The following is a 14,605-nucleotide window of genomic DNA, read 5'->3' as shown; positions in this document are numbered from 1 at the left end:
CAGCAGTCAGGGTCAGCACCAAGGCACCCACACCCATTTACAGATTGTCATTTACTGAAGTGAATGCAGCAAAGAAATACAAAAGGATAACCTGTGCAATGCACTGCATTATTACTACAAAAATGGCCTGTAGGGACTAAGAAAGATACAACACCAATTACCCAAATACTTGGCCATTGTCCAGACACATCACCTGGGGAGCCCCTGTCACAGCAAAGGATTGGAGAGGCACTCCCAGAAAATGGAAATTCCTTTGTAATTTGCCAACCCAGAGGCAAAGCCATCAACTTTGCTGTGAGAGGGCCCAGATTTTACACCCTTGAATAAACAAGTCACCATAACTTCTAGTGTGGGAACATCTGGTTTCATTCTCCTCTAATCCAGGGCTCAGGGAGATACTAAGAGAGTTTACTTTCACCATATAACTTCAAACACAACCAGATAGAGATATCTAGTTCTGTGGACTTGTCCGGTTTCTAAATGTAGAAAGGTAAACACCTCTTTCACTAAAAGCAGATTCATACATATACTGGTAATGATCATGCATATTTTGTTAATGAGTGAATATAAATATAATATTTGGTTGGAAGGTTAATCTGGAAGTCAGCTTTGGCTTAGGGCTTGTTGTTGAGGCCTTAGTACTTCCCTGGAATTGTCCTTTCCCAGGCAGTGATCCTGTCCCCTCAGCTGCAATGGAATCCTCAGCTGTTCCCACAGGGATTGCTCAGGCTCAGCTTGTGCTGAGTTCCTTGTGAGTGGAGTCATCAGTATCTTGGACAAGCAGATTCTCTATCACAGTGTCCAAAAGTTTTCCCTGGGATCCACCAGGGTAAGAGGAAAGCTCTCTGAAGCTGTGACATGGGAATTGTCCTGCTGGGTGGCCGTGGCTGTGAGTCTGAAGCACAGCAGCTCTCTGGCCGTGTGGTGCTGCTGGCAGAGCTGGCTGCTGCCCACTCAAGGCTCAGGCAGGCACCTGAGCTGCCTTGCTGCGCTGCCAAAACCATCTCAGTGCTCGGGGGCACCTCCCGCCCCTGGTCCCAGTGGGTCCCGCTGGCAGTGTCAGAGCAGTGGCTCGTCGGGGTCGGTGCTGCCCCTGCTCTCCACTCGCCCTGGCCCCGGCAGTGCTGGCCCCGCTGCCATGCACACACAGGGAATGGGAACTGCTGCCTGATGCTTTTGGAGCTGTGCCACTCCTGCTGCTGCTGCTGAAGACACCTTGAATGGACTAGTGGGACTGTGGGCTGTATTGGCCTGTGATAGCAAGGTCATGAAGGCAGAGGTGCAGATGGTCCTGTCAGTCCTTTATCTGCCTGTTTCTGGAACCCAAAGAATCCCTCTTGATCCTGTGAGTACTGAGTTTTCAAAGTAATTGTTCCTTTGTTGTTGTTATTTTCCCTTTGGGCAGCATCCATATTTGAAGCCAGCTGAGCCTCTCTCCAGACTGGCATCTCTGATCCCTGCAGTGAATCCATGGAGGCAGTTCAAGAGGTGGTGATGATCATTTCAGGATGACACTCTAGTTCAAGTTCTGAGTGGGTCTCAGAATAAAAACTGTATCAAACCTCAACTCCATTGGGAGGTTCCCTTCCTTGTAATCCTGTGAATAAATGCTACGTTGCCTTTGAGCATTTTTTTTTTCAAATGGAAAGTTCCATTAATAGTGGTTTTGGTATGATTAGGAATGGGGAAGTATCTCCTTCTGATGCCCAAATAGTTTTTGCTATTTTTTTCCCTTCATATGTATTCATAGATTTGTACACTACTGTTGTATGGTTACATAGTTCCGGGGTAACTTCAGTACTTTTCCTCTCCTGATAGGCAGAAGGACAAAACACATCCCAAAGGCTCCTATCCTATGTTAGCTCCTCTGTGAACCAGGGTTAAAACATGTTCTCAAGGTACTTTCTCATAAAGTAGGTATAGCCTGTACAGCTAGTACAGCTAGTAGCAAGAGGGGCTCCAGAAGAGGTGGAAAGAAATGGAGGAAATTTCCTCATTATTGTGCTTCTCCTTGGGAATTCTTGTCAATCATGCTAATTTTCCAGACTTATAAAAGCACTTTCACCCTATGTGGGGTTGTCATCTTTCCATATCTGCCCCTGGAATATTCCAGTTAGAGGCCAGAATTGATATTACCTCCTCTATTAATATTGACTCAAAAGTGTGTTCTTTTATGTATTAATGTTTCTCAATCATATGAATGTCACAGACTGACCAGCCAACAGCAGGATCGACCCACCTGGGGAATTTCTCCTGCTTTGTGACTCAGGAGAACTTCCCAGGCTATTTTGTGTTTGCTGTAGGGAAGCTTGGGCTGCTTTGCATAAATTCACAGGATCGACCAGTGCTGGGAGGGCTGCACCTTGCTGCCCTAGTGAGAGGTGTTAAGCTGCACCTTCCCCTTGGAGGCAGCCAAGTACAGCACTTTTGTGCAGAAACACTTAATCAGCCCTGGTTTGCACAGCTGCAGCAACTGGGGTTGCCGGAGTGCCCCTTCCTGCATTGGAAATGAGCTGAGTCAGTCATGGGACAGGGCAGGGCATGCCCAGGTGTGCCCATTGGGAATTCCATCTGTCCTGGGTGTGTCCATCTGGCTCCTCAGTGACATCCCACCCAGCCTGGAACATGGAACTCCCCGTTTCCAAGGACACGTGGCCATTGTCACCAGCACAGGCAGGACCGGTCAGACCCTTCCGCGGCTGCAGCGAGAGCGGAGGTGTCAGAGCCTTTAGCGAGTGCTGCTCCACACTGGTTGGAGCTCACACCTGCTGCTCAAGAGGCTGATCCACACCTGAGTGGAGGTAAATATTTACAGTTCTGTGCAGAAAGGGGGGGCTCAGTGATCAATTCACAAAGTCAGCACCAGAAACACCAGAATGTTTCAGTATTTATATGTTTTAGCCAGCAAAGCTATTCACGTTCATTGACTGTAGGTTACGGTATTCTCTTCATAATCAGCATTCTGTCTGCTGTTGGGTACAGATCTTTCTTCTCATGCTAATTACTCTGCATGCTCAGTCTCTCTCTTCTACTTAGAGAAAAATTTCTTGAGTGGGTGGCCATGGTCTGCCCCTGCTGGAATGACATTTTACCCAACAGAGCTGATTCAACACAGTTGCTGCATTGGCTTTATTCATTTGGGTCTTGTCTTTGGGGTTTTGCCAAATGTCCTTGTGCAATTCCGAATTCTTTGTGTCCACCATCCGAGGTGCATTCATCTTCCCAAGCCTTGCTAACCTCCCCTAGGTCTGAGGCCACTGAAGCCTATCAAGCCCCACACATGAATAAGGCAATTCAGCCAACAAGTAACCTGCCTTTCCAAGGCCAGGCCATCGCTTGGAGCTTGTTGGCTGCTTCTTGTTTCATGGAGAAAATGTCTGTTTCTGTTAATGAGCCTTGAAAGCCAGAAAGGCCAAACAACAAAGAGCACATATTTTCCTAGCACATATTGCCCATGTTGCAGATGTTGCTGCAGGATCAGTGTGTGTGTGGCAGCGGATCAGCCGAGGCAGGGCGGGATGGCGGAGCTGCGGGCCTGGGCACGATCCACTGTGCTCCGCAGGGCCCAGCCCGCACTGCATCCCGCAGAGCCCCCACGGCCGCTGCCATGCCCCTCAGGGGGACCCAGAGGGGCAGCACCAGCAGCTGAGGGGCTGTGCCGGGCTCTGGGGTCGGCTCTGGGTCAGGGCTTGGCCATGGTGCTGGTGCCAGGTGCTGCTGACCCTGCGGGACCAGCTGGGCAGGGCTGGGCCCCACTGGTGCCCCACGGCCCCTTTGAGGCAGCCCCGGGGGAAGCGACTCCCAGGGATGACACTGAGGAGCTGCCAGTGCAAGGGGGAGATTCCCCCTGCTCTGACACCACTCAATTCATGCTCTGGGAATGGCTCTTGCTCAAAATGAGTGCACTCCTCATTGTTCCATATTTAGACCAGGGTCACCAAGAATGTAAGGATAAATGAAACCCAGGAGCAGTTATTTTTTTAGTATTGGAAGTAGACATTATTTTATTGCCAGCTCTGCTGCATAGGGGAGAGCTCCAGCCACATACATGCCACTTTCTAAGCATTTACACTTACTGATATATTTTCAGCAAACAGAAATTCCTGTCCATTGGTTCTAAATGATACACACTCCTCATTTACTACTTATTGTTCTCTCTTGTATTGGATGTTGATTTCTCCCTTCTCATGCAAATTAGTCCCTTTTTTTCAGTCTGTTTTAGTTTTTTTCCCCACAAAAGTTCTTTTGACCTGTGAGGCTGAAATGTCTTTATTAGTTTCTTCTTTATGTTCTGGCCATTCCAATGTGTTCTTGGAGGGCTTGAAGTTTAGATTCAAGGTATCCAGATTTTGAAGCCTTCAGGCTTTGTTTATCGAATGTTATCAGGGTTAGTTTAGAAAAATGAAAAACTTTGGGGATCTAACAATCCAACTCTGACAATAGATTGCCAAAAGACACCTAGCTACTTGCTTTGTAAGGCAGAAAATTACAATGGTTAAGATGAACACACTGCCTATGATTAATTAAACAATTAATTGCAAAGTTATTTAAATTCAGTAACCAGGAGAAAATGTAGGCTAAACAAGCAATGAAAAGCTGCATAATAATCCAAGTTGATGTGTTTGGCACCTTACGTGATTTGTTCCCATTCTTTTATAAATGCACGGATGCTCTTAGAGCAAACTCATTCATGAAGCTGACATAAAAGGATGCAAAGTTCAGGTGACTCCCAGTTCCCCTTCATGCCCAGTCCCTGTCCTAAGCTCTGCCACTGCTGATGACTGAAACAGAAACATTAGTGGAATTGTGCTGAGGCAGCACTTCGTGCAAATGACACTCTCACAAGCACAAGTCACAAGTGACATTCTCACAAGCAAAAAATTGAGGGATTTCTAGAAGACTGTTGAATATTTCTTTTGCGATCTTTGCAAGTGAATACTTCAATTGCATTAAAAGTTCAGGCAAATTTCAGATGAATACCTTTTTAGCTTCCCTGCCAGCCAATTTTGTTTTCAGAATGAAGCAGTTGGATGGCAGTAGGTTGTTTTTGTTAAAAAGTATGCTTATGCCAGTAGACATTGTAGCGATGTTTGAGCTCCAAGGTGGCACATTCTAGACTAAATAATGAGTTCAGGACACAATCCAAATTTTGTTACATCTGAGTAACCTGAGGTAAACTGTTTCCATTTCACACCTATGCAAACAATTGCATCTAGAGCTGAGGAAAACACAAAGGGTTTTGGTGCCTGTTCGAGTCAAAATTCAGCTTTTGCAGTTGAAATTCTTCTTGGAGCTCACTCCAGCATGTGCTTCCTTAGTACCAGATAAATCCCAGCCTGGAGTGCTGCCCAAACCTTGTGATCTTTTTGGGAACCACTCTCACCTGGTTTGTCAGCTGAGCTCTGGCCAATTCAGTTGTACTCAGGCATTGGATTTCAAGGGAAGCCCATGCCTATAAATTCCAGCAATTGGGAAAGGATGGCTTTCTCCTTGAACTCTTGGCTGCATTGGAGGCTCAGTGATGGTCACTCACTGAAAGTGCAGCTCTTGCTCTGCCTTAGCTTAGTGCAGAGCATTTTAAGGTGACAGTGTTGTGTCTTTTTGGAGAGACAAAATTAAACCCACAAATTTCTCATTAGGGATGTGCTGTTTCACATGTGAATGATGATTTCTGTGATTCTTGGTGAGAGTTTGCATAGATCCTAAGGGAATACTTCACATTCAGCAATTGGTATTGAAGAGTGGCAGTAGTGAGACAATTGTGGAACTGGGGCTGGCAAATTTTGCTTTGGCCTGGCACAGAGGAACTCAGGTGAGACAGGTCTGGTTGCTGGTAGGGTAGAGGGTGCCCTTGCAACCTGCTCCACGTAGTGCCAGTCAGGGATTGGGCTTTGTTACAGAATCAGAGAATATTCTGACCTCACAGTGATCCACAAGGATATGCAAGTTCAGCTCTGTCTCAAAGAATTCCATCATAATTTTAAATCAACTTGCTTGCCTTCTCCCAAACTCCCCTTATGACATTTCTTTTTCTGTTTTCGTTTCCTTTGGAAAACAAGTAGACATCATAAGAGCCCAACCAAACATTTCACATTGTGCACCTGAGAAGAAGAAAACAGCCATGAAGCCAGCAGAGAGTGAAGAGAGTCCTTGCACTGCTGTTTATCGCCGACCCTACAGGGACAGGGTGATTCATTTGCTTGCTCTGAGGACGTACAAGAAGCCAGAGTTACTTGCCCGCTTGCAGAGAGATGGAGTCATGCAAAAGGACAAGGGAACCCTTGGCAAGATCCTCCAGCAGGTGAGATTGTGCAGTTTGGCTCCAGCAATTTTCTTCTGCCACGTTGTTCTTTTATCCTTAATTTTTACTTGTTCCTCCACTGTTTAAATAAGAAACTTTCCTTTTAAAATATTTCCTGTTCAACATGGCTGTTGTTGAATTATGCAAACATTCATAGATCATCAGAATATTTCCTCTTTTGCTATGAGCAACGTCCGGGGGGATAATTCAGATGGACACAGTTTTGGATGCACAGAGTTGCTTCTTAAATGGATTCACATACTTGCTTCCCTTTCCAACACAATCTTAGTTCTGGTTTTAAGACATGAATTCTTGATTCTGGGTATATTTGTTACTTTGCATTTTTTATAACGAGAGACAGACATCAACAGAGACCACCAGAGCAATATCAGTGTTTATTATGTTTTCAAAGAAAGAAAAAGGGCAGATTTTGAGAGATGATGGTGGTGTGTTGTTGAGTTATTTAATGTGTTATAGCAGTCAAATTGATGGAGATTTTCCTGTCTCCATCTCAGCAGGAACTCTCAGCAGTGTCAGGTGATGAAGTCTAAACCAGCACACTTCATATCAGTGGTCTTGAGGTTTTACTATCTCATTTTACCTTTTTGAGTAGATTTTGTATTTGTCTTGAGAAAGATATGAACCTCATTTACTGTCAAAGGAATAGAACAAGACAAGAGCACGACTTTCTCATAGAAGGACTCTGCAGGAATGAACCCTGGCTCTGCCACATGAAGAGGGAGGGACACTGGGCCTGACCAGCTCTGCTTACACATTGTGGCACTAAATGTTGTTTTGAAAGGAACACTTATGAAATATGAATACTCACTTGTTTCCAATCAGTGATACTTTGATTCAGCTTAAAACTCATGTGATAGAGGAATAAATCCTCTCTGTGTCAAAGGATATTGTTCAGTTCCAGTTGGGTGAACACAAAGAGGTGTTCAGAACTAGCTGGATTTCTGTAGTTTGCATTTAGCAATCATAATAAAGGTTTGTTTTCTGAAATGTCTGCCTGTAGGTAGCCAACCTGAATCTAAAGGATAATTCCTTCAGTCTGAAGGAACATCTGTTTCAGACCCTTCAGACTGATTGGCCTGGCTACACTGAAATGGATAGGGAGAAGTTGAAGGTGATACTTGCTAGGTAAGTTCAGTCTTTAGAGGAAGGAGAAGAGACTCTTCAGAACAAACACCCTGGGAGATGAAGCCTCACTTGTTAGAATATGCTGAGTCAGCAGCAACCCATCAGGGTCCTGCAGTCCAACTCCCTGGCCCTGCACAGGACACCACAAGAATCACACCCTGTGCCCAAGACTGTTGTCCAAATGCTTCTTGAGCTCCTGCTACAGTGACCAGGGGCCACGAGAGCCTGTTCCAGAGCTTGGGCGCTCTCTGGGGCAAGAATGTTTTCCTGATATCCAGCCTAAAGCTCCCTCAAATCAGCTTCATGCTGTTTCCTTGGCTCCTGACACTGAATGTCTGTATAACCTGAAACAAAAGAACTATGACTGTTGATATTGAGGCCTTGGAACATGAAATGTTTCACCACCCTCACAGCAAATCAACTCCATCTCAGAACCCCACCAGCACCAGGCAAGCACCATCTCCAGGACCTTCTGAGACACATGCTCCAGCAAGACCTGCTCAGGTATTTGGTGCATTTTTAACATTCTCTATTGTGTATTAAGGTTTGGCCCTCTGCTGATGGTGTAAAAGCTGTGATGTGACCAGGCCAAAGCATGTTGTGCCTCAGGCATTCTGACTGCTTTGGCAGGAAGGTTGTGATCAGAAGAGAGGATCCTGCAGGGGTGCAGCAGCACTGTCCTGAGCCAACTTTCTGCTCTGCCTGGAGACTTGAGCTCAGTCCCCACTCTCAACTCATTCCCTGCAGAAGGACTCAAAGGGCTGGCTCTGCATGCATGACAAAACTGGGACAAAAGACTACTGTACATAAGAGGCTGCTGTACATAAAAGGGTGGGGCAGATGGGGCCCTCTGGCTTCCTTTTCCCTCTCTCTTGCTTTCATTCTCATTGTTTACTCCAGATCTACACTATCCATGTGAAATGACAGGATCTAGGGAAGTGTGATATTCCCTCACTCCCTTCTCTGCCTTAATTTCTCTCCTCCTTTGCCCTGCCTGGGAACAGCATGGCTGTCCTGTTCTACTCCATCCTCAGTCCTGGATTTTGCTGTGGGAGTGAGGAGCTTGTGGCCGTGTGCTGTGCCATGTGAGCCAGCACCTTTGAGAAGGTCCTTGGGAGGAGCTGAGAGATGGAAGTGAACTGAAGAAAATGGAAGAGCTCATAAGTCACCACTTGTGAAAGTCTCTTGTATAAAGTAAAGAATATTTTAGCCATCAGCTTTTGAGTTTAAAGAGTGGAGTGGCTGCTGGAGTGAAGGCAACTGCACCTAAAAGCACAAGATTATCCTGACATGTGACTGATGTCTTTTTTCATCATCCTGATGAGAATTCACAACCAACCAGCACACCCTGTACTCCTGGGTTGTGTCAGTGATGCACTGATCTTGTCTTTAACAGGGAGACAGCTAAAACAGACTCTTTAGTAAATCATGTGTATGTGTGACATCAAGAGCTGTGTACAAGCATGAATTGGGAGCTAGAAAAAAACAACTGGACCTCCCCATTTTGGGGAAGCCTTAGATAGAGCTGCTGAAGGGAGTGTCTTTCTACCAAAGCCTTTTAGCTACAAACTTGAAGTCTTGATGAGAAAGTAGGAATGACATAGAGCATGAATGATCTTTTTATTTAAGGAAAATTTGTTTTTAACCATTGGCACTTCAGAAATGCTGCTATTTTACAAATGGGAGCAAATCCTGATCCTGATCATAGATTAATGAATTAATTATTTTGTTATTGATGCAGAAACGGCCTCTGGCTTCTGACTTCACCAGTCCTGTGCTGAGCAAGAAGAGGCGAATTGGTCACCAGCAGTTCACCAGTCACGTCCAGCCAGCAGCTGGAGGTCTCTCTTCCTCCTGGGTGCTGCCTTCCACAGCCCTTTGTAATCAGAACATGTCTCCAAGGGTTGGCTCCATTTCCCCCTGCACCCATGAGGTGCACCAGAACAACAAGATCCAGAGTTCTAGAGTCCCAGAGCCTGCCATGGAGCAGATGGAGATCTCCAATTCAAACGGAGAGAAAAATGAATTGGGAAGGCTGAAGCAGTCACATCCTTTGGATTTCGATGAAGGTATTAATATGCTGCTTTTCCTAACTCCTCCCTGGAGAACTGTGGTGTAAAGATTTGGTTATTCAGACAGCCTCTGCCTGAATTAGGCAACAAGTGAGATCCTTTTCAATTGTACAGATGTTATTAACAGTAAATGCAACCCAGAGAGATAGAAAGGAATAAGAGAGGAGAGGTGGGGTGTAGAGAAGAGAGAAACATTAGGTATGAAATCATCACCACCACATGGATTCTCTGTGGTACAGCCAGTCCATCTTCACCCTTGGTCTTGTCAGTGGTGGGGGTCCCCAAATGGCTCTGGAGGTACCACCTTTATACTGCCCAAGATTTGAGTACCCACAGGTACAGATGGTCACAGCTGCTCTTAGATCTCGGGCTGGAAGGGATGCAAGTGTCTTTTCCTTACACACAGTCTCTACAGCAAGAAAAAGATTCTTGCTTGAGTCTAAAAACACGTGAGCATTGTTCTTCAGGAGCCACAAAATTCAGAGCAGCTGGTGAAGGAAAAATCTGGACTGTGTTTCAAGTTGGGGCTTAGGCTGCAGCTTTTGTGCTGACTGAGCCATGAGAGCAAATGCACTTTTGGAAATGAAATGCTCACAGCAAAGATGTTCTTACAGGTTGTATTGAACATACTGTGACTCTCCTGCTGACAAGAGTGCAGAAAATTTTCATCCAAACTTTGTCTCATGGGAACTTTGGGCCTCTGGAATGGACAAGGAAGTGGCCATAAAACATGGCATGAGAAGAACTCCAGCTTTTTTCTCTATTTCTTTTTAGAACCTCCATGTTCATCACTCTCTCTCCCCCTCTGTCTATCTCAAGCTGTTGTCTTTTGTGAAACTGCATCTGCTGCTGCATGACTGGAATGGCTGTAGAGATGCCACCTCATGCATTCAAAACAGAAAAGCTGAGCTGGGCTTTACACCATGGTAGTGCAGTAGAGAAAAGTGGCCATGCCTTCTTTCTACAGCCCAGAACTGGCTACTGGAGAGAAAATTCTGTGTGCCCCATTATTGATTTTTGGAGCTTTTTTGAGTAATTAACTGTGAGAACAAAGCTCTGAAGGACTTTTACAAGACCATCCAGTGGGTATTTTTTGGCTTTTGAAAGATCTCCTGATGAAGAGTGTCAAAATTCTGCTTTTCTGCAGGAGTAGGAAAACAAACTTCCATTGTCTCCACATGCTCTGCCACAAACACCCAAGCAGACTACTTGAGGTGAGTGAAAGAGCAGTTGAGCCTTGCCACTCGCAGTGGGTGCCCTGTGAAGCTCTTCCCAGTTTTGAAAGGAAGATGTTGAGAAGGTTTTGCTGGCCCTGCACGGCTAAGAGCTGAAATGAACACCGAGGTGGGTTCAGGCTGGGCTGGCCCTCCCTTCCTGCAGTGCAGTTGCTCAGGGTCAGCTGCAGCAGTGGTGCTGCATCCCCCCCTTGTATTTGCAGTGCAGGAGGGGAGGCAGAACTGTGTGTGTGTGGTATCAAACACTGGAATGGCTGCCAGCTGCTGTCAGAGCAGTGATGTTGGCAAGGGCACCCAGGCCTCCTGCAGCCCTGGGGCTCTGGGGCAGCTGTGCCCTTTGGAGCAGGCACTGCAGGGCCCTGGGTCACATTGGATACAGCCAGGGATGCTCCGTGGGAAGGCTGAGGGCAAGGTGGTCCTGCAGGGGAGCAGCTGAGTGAGGCCTGTGCAAGGACTCTTGCCAGGAAATGTCACTGGGCAGAACCCAGAAGTCCAGGCTATTTCTTCTCTAGTACCTCCCCAGATGTTGAAAGACATCTGTGGATTTCAGAACACACCAGCACAGCAGTCAGGTGCATCTGGCCTGGGATGCATCCCTGGCACAAGCTGCTCTCTGTCCTGGTACTGAATTTCAACTTGTTAATGTTTTAATGCTTGTAGCAATTAATCTCAGGGTGTTTACAAGGATTTTTTCCCATGTGAGGGAGTTTTTGTCATTCAAAAGAAGCTGGTGTCATTCTAAAGGCCAGGAGGAGCAGAAGCATTGGTGTGTCAGTGTTGGGAAGTGGTGTCCATTATTCTCATTGACACTTCTCTTGGATTTGTATCATGAGCTTGGTAAACCTCACTCATTTTTATTTGAATGAGAAGGGAATGAAGAAAATTTTTCACCCATCAGAGGCTTCAGGCATTAATGAGTTTTACCCTCGTTAGGAGCTGATGTGGTTTGGGTTTTTGTAGTTGCACTTTCAGACTTATACAGAGTTTGTTTTTAATGGCTGCATTACAAGCACCTCTGATCAAGGCTCAGTTTTGTAAATGCTGTCCACTAGAAGAATCAAATATTATCATGAACTCTGCTTTGCTGTTAGACAGGCAGACATCAATGGAGGCTCAATAAGTTCAACTTCTGTGTAACCAGAACCATAAATTCAGTTCCTGCCAAAAATGTATTTCAGATGGGTTCTCAAAAGTAAATGTATATTTAAAAGTTTTTCCTATATAGAAAGATAATATAGCTTAGCAATGTTTATTCTCTTCCTGAAGTTGTGGTCTTTGTTGGTCATTTGATATTTGAAAGAAGTGCCAATATTTTCTAAATGTGCTTCACTTGCTAATGAAGGAAACCTGTACAATATAAACTATTAGTAACTAAGTGTCATAGAAATGTGGCAGATTTCTGGAGTGACCTGACTACATCCTCTTAAAGCAAAGAACTTGCCTGTAGAAACAGTCAGTCCCAGAGCAACTAACTCGAACCTTGGGAGTCTCTGTTTGACATTTGCCACGTGGTTGGTGCAAAACTACACATGAGCTTTATGGAATAGGAACACATTAGAATGTTCTCTTAGAGTTCACTCACAGAAAAATGATCCATTTTTTTCCTTTAGAAAATACATTGCCATAGTCTCCTTGGAGCAACGCCAGCACTACAAGGATGACTTCAATGCAGAGTATGAGGAATACAGGAATTTACATTTTCAGATTGATAAGATCAACAAAGATTTCACACAGTTTTATGAGCAATGGAAGAGTCTGATTCCAGGGTCTGAAGCCTATCAGGTAAAGAAAGATAAAACTGTGAGGAGTGTGTTTCATCCCAGCAATGACTTGGATTCCCTGGAGCTGCTCAGTGAGACAAAGGGAAACTGCAGCATTGGCATATGTGCTCAGACACTGCTTGGGCTGGGTCTGATTTTTGTGAGATCCTGCCCAAAACACCCTGTTTGAGCTGTCTGTGAACAAAGAGTAAGGTGAGGTGTGTCCCAAGCAGAGTCTTGGAGCATGTGCTCCTTCTGTTCCCTATTGAGAGGCTTAATTGCAGATCTTGGGGGATGCTGGAGCTGGGGATTGGTTTTTGCCATGCTCCCAGAAGAGTGGTGGCTCACAGGGAAGAAAATCTCTACAGTCAAACTGAGGGCTCTTTTAGTGTTTTGCATAGGTTTGCATTTTATGGTTGGAGTGAAACATTCTTTTTTTTTTTTTTTTTTTTTTTTTTTGAAGATGCTGCTTCATCGAATCCTGACAGATTATCAGCAGTTACAGCAGGTATGTGTGGCACCAGACCTGCAGGGCCATGGTTACTGCTGAGTGTGGCTCAAGGCTTTTTTAAAGCAAAGGACATCAGATTCTAAACTCTGAAGAAATGCCCTAATTCTCTTTTGCTTTCTCCTTCACAGGGTAGCCCCAGCTACTCTGAAATGAAGAGCAGGTGCCAGTACCTCCACAAAAAGCTCTCCCATATTCAGCGCCGAATATCTGAATTTGACAAGCAATAAGTGGAGTCCTGGCACCACACATCTGCTTCAGCCATAAAAATCAGTGACCTCTGGATTTTTATTTCAAATTTGAGATTAGGTGTTTAGGATTATATAGGTTAGTATTGAACAGTAGCTTATGTTAGAACTGAGGAGTTGGTTCTTTGTTCTTTGTTCAAAGAAGTTTAGGCAGTTTTAGAAGTAGAAAGAAGTTAGTATTGAACATGAACAATAAAGGAATTACACTGTTGATAACTGCTTCTCTTATTTGGGATTGTATGGTATTTGGAGTGGCTTTCTGCTGGACAATTCTTTTCTTCAAGCCTCTAGGTTTATGCATTGAAATAAACTTTTCAGTGGAAGGTGGAAGCCGAGTACCTCTAATATGAAGTTGTGCACATTTGAAGAAAATATTGTGGCAAATTGAAATTATTTATTATAATAATAAAGAGGATGTTTTTTGAAATTTCTTGTAATTTAAATGCTTTCCTTTATGGTGTGAAAAGCATAGAAGTTTGGATAACCCCAAACCACCTTGTTTTGGAGGGTTACAGAGGAATGCATCTGGGCTGCTCCAAGATGTCAGCTGAAGCACCTCCCAGAACTGCTTGGAGACTTTTGGTTTCACCTTGTCAGTGAGCCAAGGAATATTAAGATCTTGGCAAGTGCTTTGCACAACCCATTTACAAGTGTTGGAGAGAAGATACTTCAGAGGATTTGAATGAGAAATTGTTTGAATGCGTTCCTATGAAAACTCAGGTTTTTTTAGTTCTCTCAGTAACACTCTGTCCCAAGCAGTCTTTCTAGAGAGACACAGATGTTGATGCCTACACAGATTTGTGGAGACTGTGAAGTTTGAAGTGTAATCCCTTCCATAAATTTCCTGCTATTTATTTAATATTCAGCTGAGATGTGGCCAGCAATGCCATAACCTACTTCTGGGGTAGGATATGAAATTGACTGAGGAGGACAATATTTGCGACCATTCAAAGGGGCTGTGAATGCCCCTTCCTGCCTTGGACAGTATTTTAAAACTTCCTCAATTGTCACCACACAAAAAATGTTGAAGTAATCTAGGAGGGTTTTGTGAATGAACACCTGTAACATCATCTAAACCTACTTCCATCCTGGTGCCACTCTTATTTTTAGTGAAGAAGAGAAAGGAAGAGAAAGACTTTGATACTCACATCAGGATAATTTACTCCACAACCAGCTTAGAGTAGGACTGTTGAGGAGGATTGTCGAGTAGGAATATAGAATAGGATTGAAGAGAAAAAAACTTTTCTGAAATCTCAACTCCTTTGGACGATTACCTTCCTTCTGACACTCTGAGAAAATTCAATATTTCCTTCTGAATTGTCACTTGTTTCATAA

At 44.7% G+C, this 14,605-nt stretch overlaps 1 long non-coding RNA gene across 2 annotated transcripts; it reads left to right on the top strand.

Annotated features, from left to right (window-relative positions):
• The first annotated feature begins 2,696 nt into the window (after positions 1–2,696).
• On the top strand, positions 2,697–13,192 carry LOC306815854. Of its 2 annotated transcripts, none has more exons than XR_013777492.1 (4): positions 2,697–2,801; positions 6,060–6,301; positions 7,861–7,951; positions 13,154–13,192. It is a non-coding gene; the product is annotated as an uncharacterized lncRNA (long non-coding RNA). The 2 variants fall into 2 exon arrangements; XR_013777493.1 differs by lacking the exon at positions 13,154–13,192 and adding an exon at positions 9,189–9,334.
• Positions 13,193–14,605: the final 1,413 nt, after the last annotated feature.

The sequence above is a fragment of the Erithacus rubecula genome (assembly GCF_903797595.1).
Source record: "Erithacus rubecula genome assembly, contig: scaffold_253_arrow_ctg1, whole genome shotgun sequence".
NCBI classification, from domain to species: domain Eukaryota; kingdom Metazoa; phylum Chordata; class Aves; order Passeriformes; family Muscicapidae; genus Erithacus; species Erithacus rubecula.
Note: the sequence above shows the minus strand (reverse complement) of the source record. Positions and strands in the feature narration are given on the sequence as shown.